This window comes from Myodes glareolus, chromosome 20 (assembly GCF_982192425.1).
Source record: "Myodes glareolus chromosome 20, mMyoGla1.1, whole genome shotgun sequence".
Classification (NCBI taxonomy): Eukaryota; Metazoa; Chordata; class Mammalia; order Rodentia; family Cricetidae; genus Myodes; species Myodes glareolus.
This window is the reverse complement of record NC_142045.1, coordinates 47,052,807-47,070,316: the sequence shown is the minus strand read 5'-3', so window position 1 is coordinate 47,070,316 and position 17,510 is coordinate 47,052,807. Positions and strand designations below refer to the sequence as shown.

At 42.8% G+C, this 17,510-nt stretch overlaps 1 long non-coding RNA gene across 1 annotated transcript; it reads right to left on the bottom strand.

Moving 5' to 3' along the window:
- Positions 1 to 13,592: 13,592 nt before the first annotated feature.
- On the bottom strand, positions 13,593 to 17,431 carry LOC148118835 (uncharacterized). Its single transcript, XR_015735784.1, has 3 exons — positions 17,339 to 17,431; positions 15,649 to 16,813; positions 13,593 to 13,751 (listed from the first exon to the last, which is right to left on the bottom strand). It is a non-coding gene; the product is annotated as an uncharacterized LOC148118835 (long non-coding RNA).
- Positions 17,432 to 17,510: the final 79 nt, after the last annotated feature.

Genomic DNA, 17,510 nt, shown 5'->3' with positions numbered 1-17,510 from the left:
GAGTGAAACTTAGACACCACCTAGCCCAGGGCTGTACACAACTAACTCAGCTATAGACTGTGAGTGGTGTTTGCCTCGGCCTATGGAGGACCAGTCCTGTCACACTGTCGAAGGTTTCTATTGGGGCCATTTCATTCTCTGTGTTGGCCTAGAGTCCAGGATCACTGTGAACTGTCTCACCGCACCTAGGACCTGCCAGATTTTTAGGGCTTCAGATTTTGCACATTGGTTCAGGCTAACAATAGGTCAGAAAGTAGTGAGTGATTCAGAATTCTTTCACGGAAGCGTTTTTGGTTCTATGGAGGAATCATTCCAGTTTTCTGGTACTCAAAGGAGGAAACCTGTGTCCACCTACAGGCAAAATACACTCAATAAATCAATTTATTCACATAGGTCTTTCCAAGACAACAGCAAGAACAAACACAAAACTGCCATGGCTGGAAACTTCTAGAGAACGTCAGTGTAAAATAAGGGGACAGATAATTGAACTTATGAGTTGATGAACATGAAGAAGGGAAGGAATGATTGACAGAATTGAATTTGTTTGGAAAAGATTGATGTATTGTATTATACATTCTGATGCCCTTCTACAAGGGCATTTTCTAGAAGGGTTCTTATTTCTGTTTGTGTTGCTTTCTCCTTGTTGGAGGATTTGGACGCTAATAGAACTGTCTTAGAGAAATTTAAAGAGTTATGTTAACTTGGCTGCTGCTTTATGTTATGAAGTGGGAAAGTAATTGTCGTTTGCTTTCTGTTGCTGTGGCAGATAACTATAACCAGAAGCAGCTTGGGGAGGAAATGGTTGGTTTTAGCTTCCTTTTGCGTGTAGCAGTGTATCATAGAGAAGTCAGGATGGGAGCTAAAGCAGGGGCAGGGGATGGAACCGTGGAAGAGAAGCTCACTGGCTTGCTCCCCCTGGCTCCTGCTCAGCCAGCTTCTCTAAACGTCCCAGGACCACCTGCTCTTGGCTGGCACTGTTCACAGTAAGCTAGGTCCTCCCACATCAGTCAGCAACCAAAACCATTCCAGACACGGTTAGAGCACCGTGATCTGGGCGGTTCCTCAGCTCCTCAGCTGAGACTCCCACTTTCCACACGACTCTTGGTGTGTTAAGTGAGAATAAGAACAAATAAGGATGGTACAGTGTAAGGTAGTGATTAGGAAGGACAACAGAGTATCTACGGTAGCAATACAGTAACCAGAAGCCTGCATCCTACTTAGGGTTCCACAGAGATGCTCAGAAGAGGCCCGCTCAAGTCGAGACCAACAGCAGTCTCCCCTCAAAAGAAGAAACAATAGGTCGGTACATTTGGTGGATACACCGGCCTCAGACTTTTCCCAGACCCCAAAGAAGATAAGTCTGTTTGGTGGGATGACACCTTGATTTACCTGTGTCCAGAAATGTTCTCTCAGATACTCTGCTTTTTGATTCCTGAAGGTCTAGTAACTGCTCCAAGTGCAAAATAACAAGCACCAACTCAGTAAGATTTCCTTTGAACGACTTTAGGAATTTCCCTTTGTCCCAGTTGTGGTGTTTAGTCCTTAGTCCTCTGCATTAGCAATGAATGAGTGATACGGAAATACATAGTTGGTCCTGACATCTGTATGGCTCACCATGCACGATGAGACAGCACCCAAATTCTAGGTCTTGTGTTAAGTGTTGCAAACAATATGAAGTTTCCAGCTCACAATTTCACAACATACTGTGAGCACATAATGCCCGCTTAAATAGACATTTTGTACATGACTATCTGCATCTTATGGATAGGTGCCTACAGCAAATTTTAAGCAGAGTGATTTAAGGTTTGCAGCATTCACTGAGAACTGAGCCTGTGTTCTGACAACAGATAATTTGCCGTGTGCTGTGCTTTTTCTCTACTGTAGCTGCACATGGTGGCTGTGAACACCGACGAGGACCCTGCTTGTGATGCCAGTTCATGAGTGTCCCCTCAGTTTCCTCAAATTCACTGAATTACAATGCCTTAGATTGGGGTCCACGTGTATTTTCTTCCTCCAAATGCAAGATCACTCGCATAAGTCTACAAGGCAGTGTGCGTGTTTGCTTTGGTGCCAGTGCCATGCTGGTTTTTAAACTTGAGAATTTTATAACTATGCTTCAATCACATTTTTTTTTCTTTTTAAAGTCTTTTTATTGCACTAGACATTTTCTCTGCTCCCTTCTCTTCCTCCCCTCTCCCCTTTTACCCCTTCGTGATCCCATACTCCCAATTTACTCTGGAGAGCTTGTCTTTTTCTCCTTCTTGTGTTTTATGTCTAAAAGCCACTTATGAGTGAGTCCATTATATTTGTCTTTCTGGGTCTGGGTTACCTCACTCAATGTGGTGTTTTCTAGTTGGTCACGTTCTTACTCCTACTTCTTCCCTAACTGCACACCATTGCCTTTAGGAGTATATAATATAGTTTGAAGTCTGAAATGCTATTTCCAGCATTACCTTTCCTACTCAAGATTGTGTTAGCTATTTGGGAGCATTTTTATAAGTTTTAGCATTTAGAAATATTTCTATAAAGAATGTCATAAAAATTTTGATTAAGATTGCGTTGAGTCTACCTATCACTCTTGGTGCTATGGATTCAGCCCAGCCATGTGCATGGGAGGTCTTTCCTGTCTTTAGTGTCTTGTGCATTTTGCTGTAGAAGAGTTTAACATGTTTGGTTAAGCTTTGTGTTTGTGTCCATATACATGTGAGCACGAGGAGGCTGGATGGAAACTTCAGGTGTTAGTTCTCAGGCGCTGTCTGCCTTGTCTCCCTGGTGTGGATTCAGCAGGTAGGACGAGGCAGGTGTTCAGCAACCCCAGAGAAGTGCAGTCTTCTTCCCAGTGCTAAGATGTGGACACACTACCACGTGCGTACTTTCTTACATGGGTTCTGGAGACTGAATCCAGATCTTCATGCTCTCATGCCCAGCATTTTGCCAACTGTACTCTCTCCCCCACACCTAAGTACATTTCTGAAGATGTCATGGGTGGAGTTTTGCTGATTTCTAGTTCATGAAGTTTGCTGATTTTGATTCTTGCTTCTTTGCTAAAACTACCAGATGTAAGAAGTTTCTGGGTCTTTTGGGTGTTTTAAGTATAGTATATGTCCTACAAATCAGTTACTTAAGTTCCTTCTGTTAGATCCCTTAGTGATGTAACTAGAATTTCAAAAAGTTGCTTTGGTCAAGAGTGGTTAGAGTGGACGTGTGTCTCCTTCCTGATTTTTAACAAGGTGTTTTCAGTTTTTTCCCAATTGGTGTGATATTGGCAACAGTTTTCAGGTGTTGAAGTATGTGTAATCTTTCTAGTTTCTTCAGGACTTCTATCATTCAGGAGTATTGAATTTTGTCAAAGGTCATTTCCAGTATTGGTTGGAATGATGATATAAGCTTTGTCCACATTTCTCTGTGCTATCAGTACTTACTGATTTGTGGATACTGAACCAGTTTTCATTCCTAGTATGAAACCAAGTAGTTGGCATATGATCTTTTGCTTTGTTCTTGTATTGAGTTTGCAAGCGTTATATTGGGGAATTTTGCATCTAGATTTGCCATGAAGGAAATTGGTTTGTAGTTCCTTTTTTTCCCCTCCCTTCCTATTCGTTTTTTTTCTTACCATGGGAATGAGTTTGGAAGTACTCTCATTTTTATTTTTACAGACTGTTTTGAGGAACATTGGTATTCAGGTTTCTTCAGATGTCTGGTGGGATTCAGCAGTGAAGCCATCTTAGTCCTGATTTCTTCATTGGGCAACTGCTACTTCTTCTATCACGTTGTCCATGATAGATTTGTTTAGTTTCTTAGACTCTTGCAATGACTGTGTGTCTACAAGAACAGTCTATATTTTTCAATGTATTGAAACATATTTGGTTTTCTTTTGTTTTTTTTTTAGCAGAGAGTTTTATTTTTTATTGCTTTATAAATAATACCATTCAAAATTTCCACTTTTTCCCCTCCTCCCATTTCCCTTTTGCTTCCCCACTCATTCTCCCCTCTCCCCCTCCAGTCCTAAGGGAGGGCAGGGTACCCTGTCATGTGGGAAGTCCAAGGCACTTCCCTCTCCATCCAGGCTTAGGAAGGTGGGCATCCAAATAGACTAGGATCCCCAAAAGCCAATACATGCAGTAGAGACAAATCCCAGTGCCATTTTCATTGGCTTCTCAGTCCACCCCCATTGTCAGCCACATTCAGAGGGTCCAGTTTGATCACATGCTCGTTCAGTCCCAGTCCAGCTGGGTTTGGTGAGCTCCCATTAGATCGGGCACACTGTCTCAGTGGGTGGACCAACCCCTTGTGGTCCTGACTTCCTTGCTTATATTCTCCCTCCTTCTGCTCTTCAACTGGACCTTGGGAGCTCAGTCCAGTGCTCCGATGTGGGTCTCTGTCTCTATCTCCATCTGTTGCTGGATGAAGGTTCTATGGTGATATTCAAGATAGTCATCAGTCTGACTATGAGACAAGGCCAGTTCAGGCACCCTCTCCTCTACTGCCCAAGGACCTAGCTGGGGACATCCCCGTGTTGAAACATATTTGTTAATTGTGCATTTCATAGTATCTTGAAGTATCATAGAAACTTGGATTTCAGTAGTATCAGTTTTATTTGATTCTTAATTGTATTCATTTCCAGTTTTCTCTCTTTTACTTCTGTTACTTAGGCTGTTTTTCTCTGTTATCTTTTCAAGCAGGTAGCCTTTCCTTTCTGTTAACCCTTCATGATTTTCTCTTTTCCCAGTTCATTAATTTGAGATCAGAACTTAGTATTTCTTTCTGTAGGTGTTAGGTTTGGCTTATTCTTGTTTTCTACCACCTTGAGATAGCATCATTAAGTTATTTACTTACTGTCTCTTTAATTCATTACTATATAAGTTTCTTTCCTAGAACTGCTTTTTTTGCTTGATTCTGTGAAGTTTTTAATCCTCCCCTTTCTTCAGTGAACCACTAATCATTCAATAGTATATTATTTAAGTTTCATATATTAGTTTATTTTTTCTTATAGTTGATTTCTGGTTTAACCCAACATGATATGATGGAGTATAAGAAGTTATTCAATATTTTTTTATTTGTTAAGATTTGCTTTAGGGGGCCTAGAAAGATGGCTCGGCGGTTAAGAGCACTGGCTGTATTTCCAGAGGTCCTGAGTTCAATTCCCAGCACCCACATGGTGGCTCACAACCATCCGTAATAAGATTTGCTTTAGGGTCTGATATAAACTATTTTGGAGAAAGTTTCATTGGCTGCTGAGTTCAATGTGTATTCTGCAACTATCAGGATATTCTTTGTGTGAGCATGTCTGTGTCTAGGATGTTTGGTCGTCGGTTCAGTTTAAAGCTTGCTGATATTTTGTCTAGATGCTCCATGTATTGATGAGATCAGGGTGTTGAAATTGCCTACTGTTGTATCTGTATTTATCTGTTCTTTATGTCCAATACTGTTTGTTTTATGAAATTGTCCGGCCAGTGTTCACTGTGTGTGTGTTTGTACACAATTGCTTTATCTTCTTGATGAACTGTTCCCCTTATTAGTATTTAATCATTTCTAGTTTCAACTAATTTTGCCCTGAAATCTCTTCAGGTATTAGGATAGTTACAGTAGCTTGTTTTCTGGATCCATTTTCATGGAATACCATTTTCCATCCTTTCGGGCTGTGTGTCTTTATTAGTGATGTTAGTAATTTCAAACAGGTAACAAAAATTGAATCTTTTTTCGTTCAAGGAGCCAGTCTCTGTTTTAATTGGAGAGCTAACACTAGCTACACTAGTTTTAACTTAGTTTGTTATTGAAAGATACATACTAGTTTCTAATTTTTTCTGATTGTTTGGAATAGCCAATTATTTTTTCAAATTAATCATAGTGTATTGCTGCTTTATTGTGATACTGTTTTTATCCCAATAATAATTTGATTATTTGTTTAGTAAGATTTATTCCTTCTTAAGCTCTTAGTATTGTATATATTGTTTTCTTGGTGTAAAATACCTTTATATATTATTTGCAATATTGGATTAATGGTGTTGAATTATTTTGATATACAGTTATCTTGAAAGGTTTTATTTCTCCACTGATTTTAAAGTATAGTTCTACTGTGACCATTACTGTTGGTTGGTAGCCATTTTCTTTCAGGATTTGAAATACATCATTCCCGTCACCTTGGCCTTAAGAGTTTTTGGTGAGAATTCTACTGTTATTCTGAACAGTTTTCCTTTGTAAGTAACTAGATGCTTCTTTCTTGGAGCCTTCACTGTTCTGCGGGTTACTCCTGGGGTTTCACTAGGATGTTACATATAGAAATGGGTATCCATGTTTTCTTAGATTTTAGCTATTTCCAGCTATTTCATGGAATGAGTTTTCTGTGCCTTTAGGCTGTATTTCCGCTCCCTCTTCTATACAAAAGATTCATAATTTTTGTCTCTTGATCGTGTCCCACAAGTCTGGATTATTATGACCACGGTCGCTCATTCCTGTTGCTCAGTTCCTCAGTCTTCCTTTGCCGTGCTCTGGTCAGCTGGAGACGCTCCCTGTGGAGTTCTTCTTCTTAAGCTTGCAGATCTTTTCCCAGAGTATTTTCCTTCTCTTTGCTTAATTTCTCATCCAAGCCGTGACTAATTTTAAAAAATTATTTGCTTTATTTGCATTATTTTAAAGTTATTGATCATTTCTTACAACAGGCTTTAGAATTTTTTGCCAAGCATTTCATGGGCATCATTATCTTTACATTTGAATATTTAAGGGTTATCGGCTTTGGGTGCAGTTATTTTTCTTGCTTTTTCAGATTATGTTTTTGTGTTTACCTTTGAGACAGGAGAGTCTTAGCAATCAGCCTTCTGGTAAGGGCCCAATCCCTGGGGGGTAATTCTTGGGGAGAAACCCCGAGATAACATCACAGCACACAACCAAACCGGATATATAAATGTAGCATGAAACAACAACACACTACGATCCCAGTAGCAACAGGAGGAAGGGGCACACAAATAAGATAGGTTAAAGAAATGGAAAACGAATAGTTTGAAAGTGAATGGTGAAAGGGAAAAGGAAAATAGAAAGAAAAGTTCCGGATTAGATTTGAGAAAAGGCGAGGGAAAGAGCAGCACGCAATCAAAATGGAGAGAAAAGTCAGATCTCTCCCTCCCGGAAGACATGGAGACGGCTCTTCCCTAGGCAGCGGAAGTGGGAAGTGGAGCTGTAAGTTGTTTTCCTTGTCCTCCAGATGGGCGGAGTCTGACAGTAGAGGCCGATCCTTGTCCTGCCAGCCAGCAGGAGCTGAGAGAAAGTGTCCACTTCAGGGCTCTGTGTGTGCCGGTGTGTGATGAAAACTGTAACCCTGCATATTTAGGCAAGACCCCTGTCTCCTGGTCCTGTGAGTGGGTGTCAACAGGCACCAGAGTCACTGTCCGTGTGACTCTGAGCATGCGAAGTGCAAAGACAGGACGGAGCATATCCTCTGAATGTCTCTGAGCATGGAAAAGGTGACCATGCCAAACGATCACCTAGCCTTGCCAGTACTTTCCATCTCAGCCCCACAGAGACACGCACATGCGCACATTGCGGCTTCACTCCCTTTGGACATTGGAACGCTGCTTTAAATAGGAAGAACCTAAGAACGGTACTCTTGCCACATAGAATTGGGGAAGAATTTTAAGTAACAGTTATTTTCCCGAGGTGGCTGCTGGCTCCCAGTTAGATCACCAGTGACTATGCTAGGAAGGGGAGGAGACAGTGCAGCATCAGCATGCTGCAGGAATTGCAGAATGTTTCAGACACTGCAAGCTGCGCAAAATTTACGTCTCGGTGTAGCCCTGCTGAGTGGCAGCTCCCCTTCTCCTCACCATCCTCTGGGGGTACACACTGGTAATATTGTGTTTCCGTTCCAGTCGAAGTGTCTGTAATTTCTAGATTTAGTCTGATTGCTGCCCAACTAGATGGTGGTAGCTCAGACTCAGGGGCTTCCAAGTGGAGCCTGATCTCGAACCTGAAGATCTGCATGTAGCCCAGCCTTTACACATTTCCAAGGGATGTGCAGATTTTCCGACAGAGTTTATCTTTGGGACTTGTTAAGACTACAGCTCAGGTTAGACCCTCAGAGCAGTGGTTCTCAACCTTCCTAATATTGTGACCTTCTTGCGCGTGAAAGGAGTGGGGTGGGGGCAGAAACTGTGCACTGGCTCAGTGGATTGATACACTACGTCTTCAGAGAAGTCTAGTTGGTGACTGACCAGGACAAATAAGATCTGACAGCAAGACAACATCTTGGAAAACACCTAGCCTGCTAAATTTGGTAAATCAGGTGCAGCTAGAGACTTCTGCCAGATCAGAGAGAGTCATCCTGAGGCTTCCCAAGTACTGCCCATGGGCTAGACCCTCAAGAGCAGGCAATGTCTAAGAGCAGTAATTACTGCCGAACACTGCACAGTCCTTCACTCTGCCTACTGACCCCATCTTTTAGGCAGGCGAGTGACCATGGCAATGGCAACAGGATGCTCTGTGCTAGGTGCACAGTGAGAAGAGAGCAGAGTTGGGCCCACACGATCTCAGCTCAGAGAGCTGCTCCAGTTTGTGGAGCTGAACTTGGCAACACGAAGCTCCTGGCTGAGTCTTGGGAGGACTAGGTCCCAGCTCTCTCGACCTCCTACTTCCAGGACCTCCCATTGCAGAGAAATAACTCAAGGCCCATTGCCTAAGGGATTACTGCTGCTCACTTTTTAATTTTGCTAAATTCTTCCTCAGAGAAATGAGGTTCAAAACAAAACAATAACCTCATTGTACACTGAGTGTTAAACTAATTAAACTGTTAGTGAAATTTGCCTTATCTAAAAAACAAAACGGAAAAAAAACAGCAGTAAGAACAAAACCCACTGTGACTAAGTGAAGATTTTCCATTGTTTTCAATAACCTTGGTAAAGAGTACTAAGCAAACAAGTGTGTGCAAGGAACCCCTGCTATCTCTGCAGCCCAGAACTAGCAAGTCCGTGCAGCTGGAGTCAATAGCTGTCTGAATTATCTATCATCTTTGGCAATTGAAGATAACATGATGTGCTTGTCAGATCCATAAGAAAATTAGGGTTGGGGAGTTAGGAAGGGGAAGTCCCATGTTTGCCTCCCTGAGGTCCGTTCTAAAGATTCAAGAGTTTATTTCTTCATGTAGTCCAGGCTTCACACATTCCCAAGGGATGTACAGATTTCCTGACAAAGATTATCTTTGGAATTTAAGTCTACAGCTCAGGCTAGATCCTTAGAGCAGTGGTTCTCAACCTTCCTAATGCTGTGACCCTTTAATATAGAGAGTTCCTCTTTGTGGTGACCCCAAGCCATAATCTTATTTTTGTTGCTTCTTCATAATGAATTTTGATACTGTTATGAATCACAATGTAAATATTTTTGAAGGTAGAGGGTTACCAAAGGAGTCCTGACCCCCAAGTTTAGAACTGCTGTCTTAAAGAGAATACTTGCCCAACAACATCTTGAACAGATTGAGGCTAGTTATTACTTCAGGTCTCCACAAACAGTGAAATTTGTATCAAAGTACCTTCTGCCAATTTCTTCCTTGCCTCCACTTTCTTAAATAAGACCATAGTTAGCAATGACAGGCGTTCCTCCTGTTGTTTAAGAAGTTACAAAATAAAATAATTCTGTTGAGAATTTTTTATTTAAATTCACACATTAAACTACAAGTCTGCCAAACGTTTCAGTGCCTCAAAATGAGATTTCTTAAGTAAGGTCACTATATTATGATCTAGGGAATCAATCAAGAATATATGGTGATTATAAATCTACATGCATTTGCAGCCCAGCATAACAGCACATTTCCAGCACTTGGGGAACTGAAGAAGAACCAAGAATTTGTGGCCAGTTCGAGTTACATAGTAATATTCTGTACCAAGCCAGTATCTCCATGCATGTAATAGTGAAGCACCCAACCTCATAAAATACATCGACTCAAAAGATAGGTTCAAATTTAGTAGTAGAAGTTTCCAAACCCCAGCAGCAGACAATCACGTAGACGATACATCAGATGTAAGAAGAACTTAAAAACGAATAAGTCTGGAATCTTGTATCTTCTGGTCACAATAGAATGAAATTAAAAGTTAGCAAAAGAAACTTTGCTGACTAGATTTTTTTTTTTTTTAAATCTGACCCAGGCTAGAGCCATTTGGAAGAGGGAACTTCAGTTGAGAAAATGCCTCTTCCATATTGACCTGTATACAGAGTTCTGGGGCGTTTTCTTGATTGACGATTGATGTGGAAGGGCCCAGCCCATTGTGGATGATGCTACCCGGGGTTGCTATAAGAAAGCAGGCTGAGCAAGCCAGTAGGAACCAGCCAGTAACCAGCTGCCTGACAAATTCCTGTCCCTGTCTTGTTTCCATGTTGGATTTGAATGTCCGAGTGTCAGCCAAATACCACCCCAAAGCCAGCTGCTCTTGTTCATGGCGTGGTATCCCAGCAGCAGAGGTCCTAACTAACACAGAGACTGCTACCAGGTTGTGGGGTATTGTTGTGACAGACCTAACCACGTGTCTCTGGGAGGATTATAATAGTCTTTGAACTTTGACCTGGAAAAGCCTTCGAATGCTCAGAGCCCAGTGGGTTGTTCTGTGGGAGCATCAAAGACAAGACTGCCAGTGAAGACGACGGAGGCTTCCTGGCTTGTGAAGTTTTAGATGGAAGCAAAGACGACTTGGGAGGGAGGGGAGCAGAGAAAAAGAGCTCAATGAAAACCAAACCAAAACCAAACCAAAACCAACAAAAAACAGAAAAAAAGGCTAACTGGGCCATTCATGTGATGCTTTGAATTAAGAACCCCTAAAGTTGTGGGTGTTGGTGGTACACACCTTTAATCCCAGCACACAGGAGGCAGAAGTGGGTGGATCTCTGTGAGTTCGAAGCCAGTCTGGTTTATAGCGTGAGTTCCAAGACAGCCAAGGCTACACAGTAAAAACCTGTCTCAAAAAAACAAACAAGTAAGAAAGCAAACAAACAAACGGAACCACTAAAGGGAAACCTTTGCTTTGCTGGATGTTGATGTTGGTCAGTGGAGGCTGAAGAATCAACTGTGAAATTCCTAATGATAATCTGTTATAGACTGGAGCCTAGCATAATCGTCATCAGAGAGGCTTCTTCAACCAGCAATGGATGGGAGCAGATGCAGACCCACAGCCAAACATGTGGAGCTCAGGGAATTGTGTGGAAGAGGGGGAGGAAGCATTGTAGGAGCCAGAAGGGTCAAGGACCACACACAGCCCATAGAATCAACTAACCAGGGCTCACAGGGGTTCACAGAGACTGAGTAAACAACCGGTGAGCCTGTATGAGTCTGATGTAGGTCCTCTGCATATTTGTTATGGTTACGTAGCTTAGTGTTCTTGTAGGACTCCTAACAGTAGGTGGTGACTGTCTCTGAGTCTTTTGCCTGATTTTCGGACCATTTTCCTACGAAGGATTGCATTGTCAGCCTTGTTATGAGGGAATATGCCTAGTCTCACTGTAACTGTTAGGTCATGTTTGGATGATATCCCCAGGAGGCCTGCCCTTTTCTAAAGGGGAACAGAGGAGGAGTGGATCTGGGGTAGAGGGGAGCTGTGTGTGGGAGGGGCACTGGGAAGAGAGGAGGGAGAGAAACCTGTAGTCGAAATGTAATATGTGAGAGAAGAATTAAAGAAAAAAAAGAGACCAGCATCGCTGAGGATCATAAACCTGGGAGTATTTCTTCAGGGTCAGCACACACAAGCTGTGGGCCATCAGGGACCAAGGCTGCACCTTGTTGTTAGCTGAACTTCGTGATGTTTAAGGGTCACCCAGATGACATTGTTTTTGAAAGCGTGAAGTGGGCATGGAGAGAAGCTGAGGCTTGACACCATATAGTAGGCTTAGAATTCCTGGAGGAAGGCCAGGAAAAGCTATTGGTGAAGGTTCGGCTTAGTTGCAATAGAAAACTCCCAACATTTTGGAGATGCCCATTTCATGCAATGAGTGCCGAGGACACTTTGAACCTGAGGGACAAGCTGTGTGTATTGCCAATGGTGGAGCCAGAGAAGTGGCCCAGAGGATCACTTCAGTTCCAGACACCAAGGACTGAGCTGTTGGACTTGGTTTCCTTTGGTCATATTGTGATTGTGTACCAGTTCTTCCCTCTTGAAGTAAGAAAGTTTTTAACCCATTTTTTTTTTAACTTTACAGGAACTGACAGCTATGAGACCTTAAGTATCTCATAGAAACTTTACAAATTAAGAGCAACTTAATTTTAGATATTTTAGAAAGACTTGAACTTTTGGAGAGAATGGCTATTTTAGAGGGGCCTAGAAGTTTGAGAGAGACTTCAGGTGTTTTAAAGAGAATGAACTTTTAAAGGTGTGAAGTGTTTTCAAAGACAGACAGACTTGGAGTGTTTTTGATTATGGCATTAAGTAATATGAGGTTTTGGGATGAGCAATACGGAAAGGTGATGATTAATCAGTGATGTATTTGTGTGTCAAGTTGACAAAGCTGTGCTGCCAATTTGACACAAGCTGGAGTCACTTGAGGAAAGGGAATGTCAATTGAGAAAATGACACCATAGATTAGCCTGTGGGAAAGCCTGTAGGGAATTTTCTTGATTAATGATTAATAAGGGAGGGCTCAGTTCATTTTGGGTGGTGCCACCCCTGGGCGGGGGATCCTGGGTGATACAAGAAAGCAGTGTGAGCAAGCCACAGGTGTCAAACTCCGTCGCGGTCTTTGCGCCAGTTCCTGGCGTCAGGCTCCGGCCTGGAGTTACTACCCTGACTTCCTTCAGCGATGAGAGTGTGCCCTGAGTTATAAGATGAAATAAAACCTTTCCTCACCAAGTTGCTTTTGATTGTGCTGTTCTATCACAGCAATAGAAACCTTCAATGAGCCAGAAATTTTAGAGATTGTGTAAATATATTGAGATTAGGTAACTTTTTTAAAAAATGGATTATTCAGAAAGTCAAAAAGAGATGTTGAAATTTTTCTTTAAGCAAAAAACTATAAATACAACATACCCAAATCTGTGGTATATAGCAAAAAACCATACTGAAGGAGATTTATAATAATAAATGCTTATATTAAGAAATAGAAATGTTTTAAATAACTTAAAAGTTAATTAAAAGTTATTAAAGCTAGTAAATAATTTATTCAATGACAAAGTTTATTAAATAAATAAAGTCAAAAATGTAGTATCCTGTGATGTGGATGTCAAGTCTGAGCCACAGACTGGAGCAAGACTCATTTGTTGCCTGGGAGAAGGGCGAACCGTGTAAGATGTCTAAGGGGTCCGTGTATATGACACCCCGGGGTAGAGCTTGCCTACAGCTGTGCCAAGTACTTAGGAACAAAAGGAGCAGGACCGAGAGAAGCAACAGCCTCAGCTCATGAGCTCCCTCTGCTCGTAGTGCTACCATCGCCCAGATCATCACAGTAAGTGAAATGCCATCAGTTCTTCGGTCACTGGAAGGCACCAGCCCACATACCCAGAGAATTTGTAAAAGGGACAAATTCAGTTCAGTGGAGAGGAAAGTGACCCACGACTGGCCACAGAATAAGTATCAACAGTGAGCTGTGTAGAATCCAAGTGGAAAAATGAACATAGACATAAACTTTACGAATTACACTAAAATGTTTTTCACTTTATAAATGGAAAATTTGTAAAGATTATAGAGGAAGATCTTCATAGCCTGTGTCCTTGAGAAAGGTGCCCACTAGATGGCCCGGTGGGTAGAGACAGCTGCTGGCACACCTAAGGATTTGAGTTAAATTCCCGAGACCTGGAGGGTGAAAGGTAAGAACTGACTCTCACAAGTCGCATTCTGACTTACAGAACTAAATAAATATGTAACTTAAAAAGATGTGTTTATCTTTATTTTATGTGTATGAGTGTTTTGCCTGCATGTTTCTATATGTACCATGCGCATTCCTGGAGCACACGGAGGCCAAAAGAAGGTCATACCCAGTTACTTTCTCCATGGACATCCAGGCAAGTAAGTGGAGGTCTGTCATAGACACTCAGAATCCCCTTAGGCTGCCCTGTCTGACCAAGAAATTCAGTTTTCAGGATTTTTTTTTTGTAAAACAAACAAATAAAAACCAAACAGGTCAAGAGAAATGGACAGAGGTCAGGAATGTCCAAGGCAATATTACTTTTTAAATATCCAATGAAGACAACTAGGAACCAAGCTATTGATTACACAATCACATGATAAATTATTGGTGTGAGAGTGAAAATCTGGAATAAATGGCTGTCCACTGACATGGACAGATGTCAGCACAGTCAGCCAAGTGAATGAAAGAAGAGACCAAAACCAACATGGCAGCTCAACAGCATATTTGTCTCATAGACACAATGAATTACCATCAGACAGGTTAATTCCCTAGTGTGTGGTGTGTAGGCCAGTTCCAGCCAGGCTTGCTGCTTGCCAACCAGGGAAGATATCCTATAACCACAAAAATGGCAGAGAGCTCCCCATACTTGAGTAACAAACTGGTAGAGGAGGGTGGCTTTGTTGGGCTAGGTGGGGTCAGGGGTGGAGCATTTCTGCTCTCCAAAGAGACCTCACTGTACAGAGCTCTCACAGCTCTCGCCTCACAGCCAGGTGGAGCAAGCCCAAGCCCATTTTGTGCTTCCTAGAATACAAGTGGTTGTCACTCAAACTGTCCAGTCAGGGCTAAGAAGCCATTGATCCTTCTCTGCAGAATTCTCCAGGGAACCCTGGGGATTTCTGTTGTGTTGAAGATCAAGTTTGGAATGGAGTGTTGAGCAACAGTGGGGTCCACATCTACCCTCTTTACCTGGTGCCCCAGGTGTGGCTGGACTAAATGTTGTTGACAGGTCAGGAGCATCCTGCTTCTCAGGTCTGGAGGCCTGGCCACCATGCCCCTGTATCCTAAAATAAAGAAAGTACCACACACAGAGGCACCATTTGCCAATCTCTGACTCACTTTTTTGCTTGGGAACTTGTTGATCTTATCAGACACTCTGTGGACCAGGCAACCCTCACTCCAGCTCCCAGTCAACTGATGTCCAAGCATCTCTGCTCAGGCACTGATAAGGTATATCTATTCCATGAAGTTCATAAAGAATCAAGCTAGCACAAAAATCATTACATTTCACCAAAAATATATCTGGCTCCCCTAGAAGATGTCACTAGTGTGTAAGAATAATACCACTCTCATGATCTCATGACAAGAACTTTATGATAGAGTTACTAATATTTCTACCAGAAGTCAACAAAGGGATTTAACTTCTTTAGTATTTATTTATTATCAGTGTGTGTGCATGGGTGTATGTGTTCATCCATGTGAATGTGGGTACTACATACACAGTTTGACACCTCAGTTCTTTCTGGGAACACAGTGACTGTGTGAAGATTCCTGGGCTACCCTGATCCAGAAAACTCTAGACGGAATGGCCTGTCTCTTTCTGAGATCCAACACAATGAGTGCCTGGGAGTTCACCAGGTAAACATAGTCTCATGAGTGACTCCCGTGAGCATGGCCTAAGGAACCCTCAGTGGAGCCAGGCTGAAAGTGATGCCTCGTGGAAGTGTGAACAGTAATCTGACAGTAACAGTAACAATAATTTCCTTAGTCACTCCACTATTGAGTGGATTGTTATGCGGAATTGACAACCAGTCCACTAACATCCCCGAGCCTCCCTGTTCTCACCTGTAAAACGAGGAAGAGAACTGCTTCCTCTGAGACATGGTCAGTTCGGTTCTGAAGTCAGCAAGGCTCTTCTGACCTCCCTGCAGTGCACAGCAAGGTCCTGGTGCTCAGCTCTGCTGCACGCAAGCAGAGCAGGGTCTGAACCATGGGCAAGTGAGACCCATGGGCAAGTGAGGCCCGGTGCCTGACACTGGGGGCAAAGTGAGGAGCACCCCGCAGCATGAATTAGACAGCATGGTCACAGGAACAGCATTCAGGGAGAGGGATGGTAAGTTTGCCACAGGGGGTTGCCTTCAATTCCAGGCGGGGATGGGGCCTGTCAGCATCCCTGTGTGAGGATGTTGATGAGGCAACATCGTCCAACAATGTGGGGCGGCCTGGGAATACTCTTGAGCCTTGCAAGGAGCCACAGGGCTGCACCAGCTGAAGCCCCACTGCCCCCTCCTCTAGGGATGTGCCGCTGCCTCGTCAGTAAAGGAGAGCTGCCCCGTGCTCTGCCTGCTAAGCACGAATGATTACTTTGAGCCCTTGTAATTTAAGTACAGAAATAAATGTTCATGTAAATTGTCCAATGTTGAACACAAATAGACTACAAATTCATATGATACTGCTGGTTTGTATAAATTCGTGTCTATATTTGAGATATTAACAGTGCCCTGACTTCTTTTTTTAGCATTTTTTTAAGTTTAAGGTTTATTTAGTTTTACACTTTTTTAAAGATTTATTTACCTATTATGAATATGTATTCAGCCTGCGTGTATGTCTGCATGCCAGACCAGAAGAGGGCATCAGATCTCATTCCGGACGGGTGTGAGGAACCATGGGGTTGGTGGGAACTGAACTCACGACCTATGGAAGGGCAGCCAGTGCACTTAACCGCTGAGAAATCTCGCCTACCCACACCTCAGACTTGTACTTAAAAACATCCCACTGCACTTTCCACTGGCATTCTCGCCGGCTGTGTCCCTTTCCTCCACACGGGGGCAGCAGTGAAGCTCAGCAGTCACTGGGGAAGATGGGAAGTGGGGAGGAGCTGCTGAAGGCGCCAGGCCTCCTGGCTGGATCTTTCCCCAGTGTCTTTCCCTGTACCGCTTCCCTTGCTGGCAAACTTTCAGAATAAAAGAGGAGACATCGGCGATGCCTAGGTGCAGAGACCTGAAGGAGTCTGTAACATAAATCAAAAAAGATTTTTTTTTTTCAAAAAAGCACACGCTTATAATTAACTATACAAGTACCTCACTCATGACCCTGGTTGTGGTGCATGCTTTCATTCCCAGTACTCAGGAAACAGAAACAGGTGGATCTCTGAGATTTCCAGGCCAGCCTGGTCTACAAAGTGAGTTCCAGGACAGCCATGGCTATCCAAAGAAATCCTGTCTCAAAACAAAACAATACAATACAAAGCAAAAGAAAATGATTTTTTTAAAAAAATAATCTTGCTAAAAAACTAAAGTCCCACTCGAGATCCTCATTAAAAACCCAACACGCAGGTGATGTGTGCTCATATTTCACAGAGAACACACACAAAGTAGCCTAGAAGCAAGGCAACATGGCGAGGGTTTAAGGTGTGCTAGGGCAATTAGGATTGGGTTTAGAATTTCAGATGCAGGTCAACAATAGGAGGTCAGATTGGAAAGCCAAGGTGCTGCCTGTACCCAGACATCCCTAGGAGCAGTGGAATGGGAAGCACCTTTGTATCTTTCTGTGTCAAGTAGTGCACGTGGGAGGAGGGAGGGGGCCTAAGAGGCTTTTGGGGAAGGCCTGTGTGAGGAGAGGACTCGGGCATGAGGACCCCAGGAGTGACCTCACTTCCTTAACAGTGACATAACAATGCAGAAACCTGCAACCAGGCAGCCAGCTGA